This window comes from Brassica napus, unplaced genomic scaffold (genome assembly GCF_020379485.1).
Source record: "Brassica napus cultivar Da-Ae unplaced genomic scaffold, Da-Ae ScsIHWf_1543;HRSCAF=2145, whole genome shotgun sequence".
Lineage (NCBI taxonomy): Eukaryota > Viridiplantae > Streptophyta > Magnoliopsida > Brassicales > Brassicaceae > Brassica > Brassica napus.
This window is the reverse complement of record NW_026014961.1, coordinates 47,501-57,500: the sequence shown is the minus strand read 5'-3', so window position 1 is coordinate 57,500 and position 10,000 is coordinate 47,501.

Here is a 10,000-nt window from a genome sequence, read left to right as displayed (position 1 = left end):
ATATAACCATCATCTCCATCAGATATTCCAAGATAGAACATCCAACGCTGCATGCAGTTACACGGCCTCCAGGGTGCGACCCCATCATCGTGTCTTCATGACCTTGATCCATATCGCAGGACCAATTCACGGCAATGCGGGACTTTCGGGAGAGTGAGTATACAATAAGACTTCACATGATTCACACTTATTAATAGAATACTTATAGATTAGTACTTGAGAACAAGTACTAAGGCTCGGGATAACCTCAAAGAATTATTCTTGCTTATTCTTAAGTATTTAAACTAGATAAATACTTCATATATAAATATAGATCAAGGAATAATACTTAATCAATCAAACCATAATTACTCCTTAATTAATCCATGATTAATCCTTAATTAATCCATGATTAATCCTTAATTAATCAATGATTATTCCTTAATTAATTCATGATTAATTCTTAATTAATCAACCATATTCAATATGCAATCATGCATACTCATTCATAATTCATTCATCATCTATCTAGACTCACCTTTAAATCCATGAGATTGGTTAAGGAAGACTAGACTCGAGCTCAAGCTAATCACACTTCACTTTTGGATCACTCTCGGTTCAGAACCATCACAAGTATCCGGCTGATCCGAATACTCTCCTTGGCCATCTGAATTCAAAACATAACAGTTGGAACATAAGGTTCAGTAGTCTGGTTCAAGAAGAAACTCAACTCAGTTCATAACATTTCAGTTCAGTTCTCTCATATAAGTTCGGTTCAAGACAGATTGATACCATGTTCAGCTTGGTTCAAGCTTTAACAATTTAACTCGGTTCATATCAGCTTAGTTCATGCTCAGCTATCTCCGGTTCTAATCAGTTCCCAACAGCTTAACTCGGTTATACTCAGACGACATCAGTTCAAGACAATTTCAGACCATAGACAGCTCCGCTCAGATCAGATCAGAACACCAAATCTTCAGCTCTTAAACACTCCAAAACTCACTGATTAAAGTCACAGGATGGTGAGAAAGAGTTGTCCATGCTCACTCCTCTTCTCTGAATATTTTTCTGAATTTTTCATGAATCTTTTCTCACAGATTTTTCTCTCTTCTTTCTCTCTTTCTCTCTGAATTTTTCTCTGGTTTTTCTTGCAGGTTATGAACGATCCAGAGGAGAGAAGAGGGTATTTTATATCATAAGGAGTTGCTTCAGATGAGGGTTTGCTCCCACAAAAGACAAAGATGAGGTTAGACAGCTGGTGACATGCTTCAGCACACCAAGCAGCACAAGCAGCTGAACTTTTCCTTCCCATGAAGAAAGCTACAAGCAGCTGAAGCAAGTAGCTTGTGACCAGCATGTGACTTCTAATGAGCAAGCAGGCAAGCAAGTAGGTGTAGGTCATGTGACCTAATTACTGAGGAAGCAAGTAGGCTAGAAGGTGCAAAGCATGTGACTGTTCAGAAATAATTTTAAGAGTTTTGTCGATATTTTCGGACTGTTTCGACTAAATATTTTTCATCATTCGAATCTCGTCCTGCTCTGAATAAACTCACCCAGCATGAATAAAAATCAACGATAATAATTAACACTCGACCAGAACCATCAAGAGATGGTTTTTCGACCAAAAGACAGCCCCGTCGAGATTAATTCACCGTGTCGATTTTTATTTAAATTCTGATCGATCAATCTTCAAACTGATCTTAAAGAATTTTCTTGACCAAAATTATATCTGCTCGTGAGGGTTATTACATTCTTCCCCCCTCAAAAGAATTCGTCCCCGAATTCTGAAAACGTAACTGTACACTCTTTACTGAACAGTCTCTGAAAGGAGTTCTGGATATTAGCTCTGACCTTATCTTAATCTGCCCATATCAAAACAACTCATGGTTGATCCCTTGATTCTCCCAACCGATCCTTTCTTTTATGAGCAGCCACTTTCAAGATAACCAAATTCTTTACTCTGCACAACTCTTGTCAACTGCGGTCTGCATACTTTTTCTAACAATCTTGTATCTATAGACTATCACTTCTCAACCTTTTTTATCTGGCTTTCTCCCATAACAGCAACATGAAATTTGGAACGTGAGGTGATGTGCCATACGTGAATGTAACATCTCCAGTCTGGTCAATGTTAACTTGATTAACCGTGCAACAATCAAACAAGAACATGCACGATCAATCACGCTAACATGATTCAGACCAAGGGTGCCACTCTCAAATACACACAAACACACTTATTCCAGAAATGATTTCCCTTACAGTATTCCATACCCTTCTTATCTATCTGAGATACTCTTCAAAAACTTCTGAACGACTCAATCTCACTGAAATTTCGCATATCCAAGTCTTGTTCTATTACTTTCTGATTTCCTTCTTCTGTCTAGTAACTGAGGAATCAACAAGTCCTCTTATACCAAACTTGATTTACCAACGAAGTACTCTTGTATGATGACTTCACACTTTCTTTGTTAATATATCTTCTGATCTCTTAGCAACTTGAGCATCCCCATATGCCTTATGGTTATACCTTTTTCCTTGCACTCTTCAATCTTCCTTGGGATTTACTTCACATCTGCTTAATTTTAGGTTGAATTTTGATTCCTTCTCCCACATCTCCACTTTATGAACTTGTACATGACACAGTCCTCATACTATTCTTCGAAATTCTCTTCACCCAGTTCCTTCTATGAATTCCTTAGATTCTCATCCTTCAACTGAGTTCCTCAAATACGAATGAATAAGCCATCTTGATTTTCTACTTGCAATCTTGAAGGTTCTCTATTCTTTCCTTATAAGGCAGCAAAATAAATCACTCCCAATTCCGCTTCATGATTCTTGAGATCCTACTCCATATCATCATTAATATCACTTCCTCTTAAAGCATAAGCAGCAATATTTGCTCTTCCTTAGGCTTCTTTGATCAGTGAAAACTTGCATCCTTTCCCCATATTGAAATGATCACTAAATTTGATGTGCAACAGAACTGCCACCAACCCCAACTTGTGCATCAAATAGTTTTCCTTATGCTTCCTTAGCTCCCTTGATGCATAAATGATTACCATATCGTCTTGCATTAGCATTCACCTAGACCAACACATAATACATCCATGTAGTAGTATATGGCTGGTTAGGCTCATGCAAGTCTAAGATATGCATAGACGTAGATACTTCCTCTAACTAATTTCATACTTCATCAATACTTTTACTCCATTCCAAGGTAACACCATTCTCAGTCGATCAACTCATTGGTGGATATGGTTTCTAACTCTTGAACAAACTTCTGATGGTAACCGGCCAATCCACAGAACTTCGAATCTCGATAACTGAAATTGAGTACGACCATTATGTAGTAGTAGCGATCTTTTGTAAATATGCAACAACTCCTTGTTCCATTTACTGACTAAGGGATCTAACTTCCAATTTCCGTGCAGAAATATTTACTACAACGTGAAGCGTCCATCAAACGTCCTTGGAATAAAACTGCGCCTTGCGACCGATCTTAACCATTCTTCAATTCTAGAACTTGATACTTGACCCTGATGGTCACGTCCTTGATTTTATACTCGAACATAACCGCAAACTCTGGTTCTTCTTCTTTACCACTGACATGGGTACACTCCACAGAAAATAACTAAGTCGAACAAAACCTTTCTCCAAACAAATCTTCTGACTGCTACATGAATTTGGCTAGAACCACTTGGATAGATGCCTAGGCAATTGCAGCGAATCAAGGTTCAACCAGAATACTTGACGGGTTACTTTTGGATGTCAACAAATTTTCCACTTTCTTAAACATAGCTTCATGTTCCCTAGTTATCTAACTGTCCTCGATACTCTGCTTCTTGTTATTTTCTCTCCGCCCAATTATGATGATAATGGAATACGCCACTTCACCATTTCCCAAAAGGTTCCCAACTCTCCAGACTGATATGAGCGAGGCTCCAACACTTAGTAGAATACCATTGCAGGCCAACGGTAACTGGTCTTCTCTCAAAGACTTCCTTCCTCAACAACATCCTAATTGAGCTCAATAACTAGATAGCCAATCTCACTCTAGATAGAAACAAACCGCTCTAATGGAAGTACTAAGGAATGGGGATGGGATACGAAGGCATACCATAACTCTAAATGGCAGCCAGTACTTCCACGAATAAGAACAGTGTACTTGAATTCACTAAAGTGAATCCTTCCTAAAACAATGACACTACCCGAGAACTACATCTATGTGTTGTTCCCGCATCAAACACAATATGGGTGGAAAATTCCGTCCATAGGCAAGGTATCATATGACACCTTGATCACTCCTTCACTTATTTATTTAATCATTCATAAATTTTTAAAATGCACACAACATGCAATGTGATAAGAAGCAAACCTGTGATTGGACCTTTTCAGAGGTTTTGACCGTCCAGGCAACTATAAAGTGTAGGCTCTACCCAAATAGCCTAACACTTGGATGTGGACTAACGGTAAGGAAAAGCGGACAAGTTCAACAAGTGTTATCTTAGGCATAAGTAACGTAGATAGGGTAACTTCATGAGGAAGGGTAACCTAAATTCTTAACTCTTCACAAGAACCACCAAAGCGCGAATGATGCAAACGTTCCAGGATTTCCCAAACTTTGACAATCACGACCATTCTGTCTTTGCTAGTCAAAACCATAACGGCTCAAGGTCCTCGATCTTGATCTGATGAAATGTACACCCAAAATCATCCCCAACGACTTACTTAACTCACTTCTTGAAACTGACCTTTGATCTGCAGCGGTTGGAAAATAAACGGTCTGCATGACTTGGTTAACTTCTTCAGCAATAATAGCTTCTTTAACATTCACGTCATACTCTAACATCTCCTCGAAGCTTTGAAACTCCATGGTCTATTATCTACTCCAAAATTCTTGTCTATGTTCCCAATGATTTTTCGTATGATCTTTTGCTTATTCTCCAAACCATAATCGATGAATCCAATTCACTCGATCACGTATCTCGATGCTTGTGTAGAAAATACTACTTCCTGAACTCATGAAATCTGTCCAACTTGAACTCAACTCTCAGAAGTAATTCTTGACTCTCGACCAACAACTCATAGCGTTCATCTCCAAATAGCTTGGTGCCAAATCCTTCTTGTAATTCTCTGAACAACGGCCACGTGAATATTCTGCTCTGAGTGTTGGATCCCAAATCTGCCTTAAGCCAAAGTATACTTCTAACGGTTTAGTCCTTCTTCAGTATCTTATGGTCCCAACTTCTTCTTCTTTGCATCATAAGCTTCATGATATTCCGTTGCAAACAGAATGCTTCTGGTGCTTCCATCATCTTGTAATACAGTCAAACCATCTCTTCCTCCAACGCTAAGCTTGAAACAAATGCTTAAGAAATAATGCTTGTATGGCTGTGGTGCTTGTACGTCTTAGCATGAGCTGGTTAGACTTGAGAAACCGGAATAATAAGTGCATCTATGTGATCAAGTGTAGTCGAATCGCTCTGAACCGGATCACAAACAACACCCACCTTGACATCGATAACACACGAGTCCGGAGATGTATTTGATGTATCAATTATATCCCATAAATCTCTCTAAAGTATTAGCATCCCCACTAAAACTCAGAAAACGGCAGGAAGGCATGAGGTTATTGACTTCTAGCAGGAAGGTAGTGAACCCCACCATGAGGGTAGCAAACTTGATCATGATGATAATAACCTTGGTAAGTACGCTCCATCCATTCAAGCTTGTCTCGGTGCTTCTACTATGAAATATCACTGTTAGGTAACTACCCATGACTATCTATCCTAAAATGAAGGAACAAGCCAGCATATCCTTGTTATCCTTGCGACTCATTTTGACTCGAAAAACATTTGAAACAAGTCCCATTCTAGCATCGTATAACCATGCTCTGATACCACCTTTGTGACACCCCCGATCATAGATGACCGGAAATGACACGGTCGATGTTCCTCGATGGTCGATCTGAGGTTCTCAGAATACTTCCGATCGCCTTAGACCAACAATTAAAGAACACCAACGCTCCTATCGGATACCACTCTAGGCTTTTCAACCCGAGAAAGCAATACATGATAGTTAGTTCGTCCGGACAAGGACTAATATCATATGGAACCCGTACTTTAAAAAAAAAACATTATTTATATATCATTCAAAATCATCTTACAAAATTTGTTATAAATTAACCTCGAGGTTTTCGGTCTACAAATCTTATTCATAAGATATATCAAAATGACTTTGCAAGGATAATAAAACTACCGCTGGCTAATGTCGTTCCTTCCGTCCTAGAGTAAACGTCTCCCACCTACTGGTTACCTGCATATCAAATGAGTCATGAGTAACTAGTTTACTCAGTGAGTCTAATCCCACACCCAAACACATATCAATAGTATCCCGAGCAATCGACACCATTTGAATGCAGTGGAATTATATTCCATAATTAATATAAGGCCTCTCAATCCATCCATGTGAATCTATCTTAAACATCACCTCCACGATACCCGCAAATCACTCATACTCTTAATATATATATATATGCTAAACCCGGAAAACCACCAAGGCTAACCGAGCTTAACGGGGAATAAATATAACCATCATCTCCATCAGATATTCCAAGATAGAACATCCAACGCTGCATGCAGTTACACGGCCTCCAGGGTGCGACCCCATCATCGTGTCTTCATGACCTTGATCCATATCGCAGGACCAATTCACGGCAATTCGGGACTTTCGGGAGAGTGAGTATACAATAAGACTTCACATGATTCACACTTATTAATAGAATACTTATAGATTAGTACTTGAGAACAAGTACTAAGGCTCGGGATAACCTCAAAGAATTATTCTTGCTTATTCTTAAGTATTTAAACTAGATAAATACTTCATATATAAATATAGATCAAGGAATAATACTTAATCAATCAAACCATAATTACTCCTTAATTAATCCATGATTAATCCTTAACTAGATTTTGACCCGCGCTTTAGAAGCGCGGGTATTTTTTGTTAACCGTAAAGCCAAATATTAAATAAATTTATAACTATTATTAGATATTTTTAATATTTAAATTTTTTTCTATAATAATAATAATAATAATAATTATTATTATTATTATTATTATTTCAGTCCGGTACAATGTTTTCATTGAGTTTTCATATCCGAGTCAGACTTGTGGTCGAACCGATAGATCCCGTTACTCGTATATATTGAGGGTAGATAATAAAAAAAATATGGTAAAATGTTAAAATCATTAAGACGGTTATTAATCCACTGAAAAGAATATAAATTTGATTTTTTTTTTAGATTTTTATATCAATATATATATATATGACTTGCATAAGAATTATCTTTTTGTACGCAACCTTTGATCAAGCATTCGCGTTATTTGTAATTTGTTGAAATCTATTTGAAGATCAAGATCAAGTATATTTATTATTAAATAAAAAATGTTAATTAAATTTATTTGTAAGTACATTAACTATTAATCTACCCAAATGTAGAACAAATTATTAAAAATATAGTTTTTTAATTCTATTAATAGTATCTATATTATGAATCTAAAAAATCAGTTTCAGATAATTAAATACTCAGTGTAAACGAATTTCTATATAAAATAATGTATAGGTTTCAACACATTTATCGGGGATCGCGAACCGAACAATACAAAATTAAACAGAATTTCATACATAACCGAGTAAATCATATATCTCTAGAACCAAAAAAGTGAAACCGAACTGTGAACCAAATGAATATCCTAAAAAATACTATTTATAAACCGAATTACCCGATACTTTTTATTCAAAATATTAAAATATCCGAATTATCTAATATTTTTATCCGAACAATCAAAACTAACCGATTTTTAAATTGAAATTTTAAGTTATCCAATATTAATCTATAAATCCGTGTCTATTCGAAAACCAGAATTGAACCGAAACTAAATTAAACATACCTTTTGTATATTAGCTAGTTTCCAACTTTGCTACTGAACCGAACCAAAACCAAAATAATAACATAAATGAATCAAATCAAACTTTGTAAATACATGAACAATTTGAGGCAAAACAGAAAAACTAAAATATTCAAACTGAACTGAAAGATGAGAACTAATATAGTACATATACATTGAAATGATGCAAAGAAAGCATCTTCTAGTTTTAAAAAATAACTCTTTTTAGTTGGGTACATATGTAGTTTGTAAAGAAATCAAAATATAAACAGTGTTTTTATATATGATTCGGACCCATAGTCAAATCGATTAATCCGATGGTCATATATAATATGAACTGATTTATGTTTTTTCATGCAGCATTCTATTAGAGGTTCTACCAACTAATTTTTTTCCACAAAATTTGTAATTAATGAAAACCTATTATACGAAAATCTGATAAAACAAATAAATCTGCCATTAATCCGTTAACCGACACCGCTTGACCCGGAAAATACCCAGAAAATGTTATAATATTTTTTTTTTGAAAACTTGATCAAAACTCTCATCTACTTTATAATAGTACATAAAACTGAATAAACAATTTGAGTTGTTGTATAATGTAAATGTATTGTATTTATGTTATGCATTTTAATTTATAGGTTTTGTACTAATCAGTACAATTACATTTTTAGTGTAGATAATTTATTTATTTTGTTTAGAGGTATAAAATGGGTATAGACATATTCATAAAATTAAATTTATGATTGATGGATTGAAATTTTTTAATGAGTCACAAATGCAATGAATTAAATTAATGAGTATATATAGTTGTAATCCCATAAATCAAAAGATAGCATATATATATGGTAGTTTAGAAGTATTTTTAGAAAATGGACATTTATATTAAAGGAAAAAAAAAACAGGAATGTTTCCTTTTAAATAATATATATTTTTTCTCGAAACGCTGTAAAGTTATTTTAAAATATTTGGTTAATAATATAACATAGAAAATATTAGTGATTTATTCATTCAAATATAGATTGGTGAATGTTTCAAAAAAAAACTATAGATTGGTGAAAATTGGTTTTTATGTATTTGTGGTTTGTTTGTTAACTAAATACTACAAATATGGAATACAGTTAGGTATATAGGTTTAAATGTTTTTAGTTTATTACTTAAATTATATAAGGGAAGACCAAAAAAATAAATCTAATGAATAGGTCCAAACAACTTTTTAAGTAGATTTTTTAGAAATGCTTCCCTTTTAATAGAATAGATTAATCAATGATTAATCCTTAATTAATTCATGATTAATTCTTAATTAATCAACCATATTCAATATGCAATCATGCATACTCATTCATAATTCATTCATCATCTATCTAGACTCACTTTTAAATCCATGAGATTGGTTAAGGAAGACTAGACTCGAGCTCAAGCTAATCACACTTCACTTTTGGATCACTCTCGGTTCAGAACTATCACAAGGATCCGGCTGATCCGAATACTCTCCTTGGCCATCTGAATTCAAAACATAACAGTTGGAACATAAGGTTCAGTAGTCTGGTTCAAGAAGAAACTCAACTCAGTTCATAACATTTCAGTTCAGTTCTCTCATATCAGTTCGGTTCAAGACAGATTGATACCATGTTCAGCTCGGTTCAAGCTTTAACAATTTAACTCGGTTCATATCAGCTTAGTTCATGCTCAGCTAACTCCGGTTCTAATCAGTTCCCAACAGCTTAAATCGGTTATACTCAGACGACATCAGTTCAAGACAATTTCAGACCATAGACAGCTCCGCTCAGATCAGATCAGAACATACTCAGCTCAATTCAGTTCTAAACAAGATCAAATCAGTTCTGTTTAATTCCCATAATTCTTAACAGTTCGTCTACTGGTTCTATGAGACTGATTAAATCATAAACCAACCAAGACTGAAGAGAACAAGACCTTAGACAACTGATCCTGACAGGTTAACCAACATACATCAATTGGTTCTCATCAAAACATGGCTGAATCAAGAAGCTGAAGCTTACCGGTTTTACTCAACTAATTAAACTTGACTGGTTGTCTCTCTTCAAGCTAAC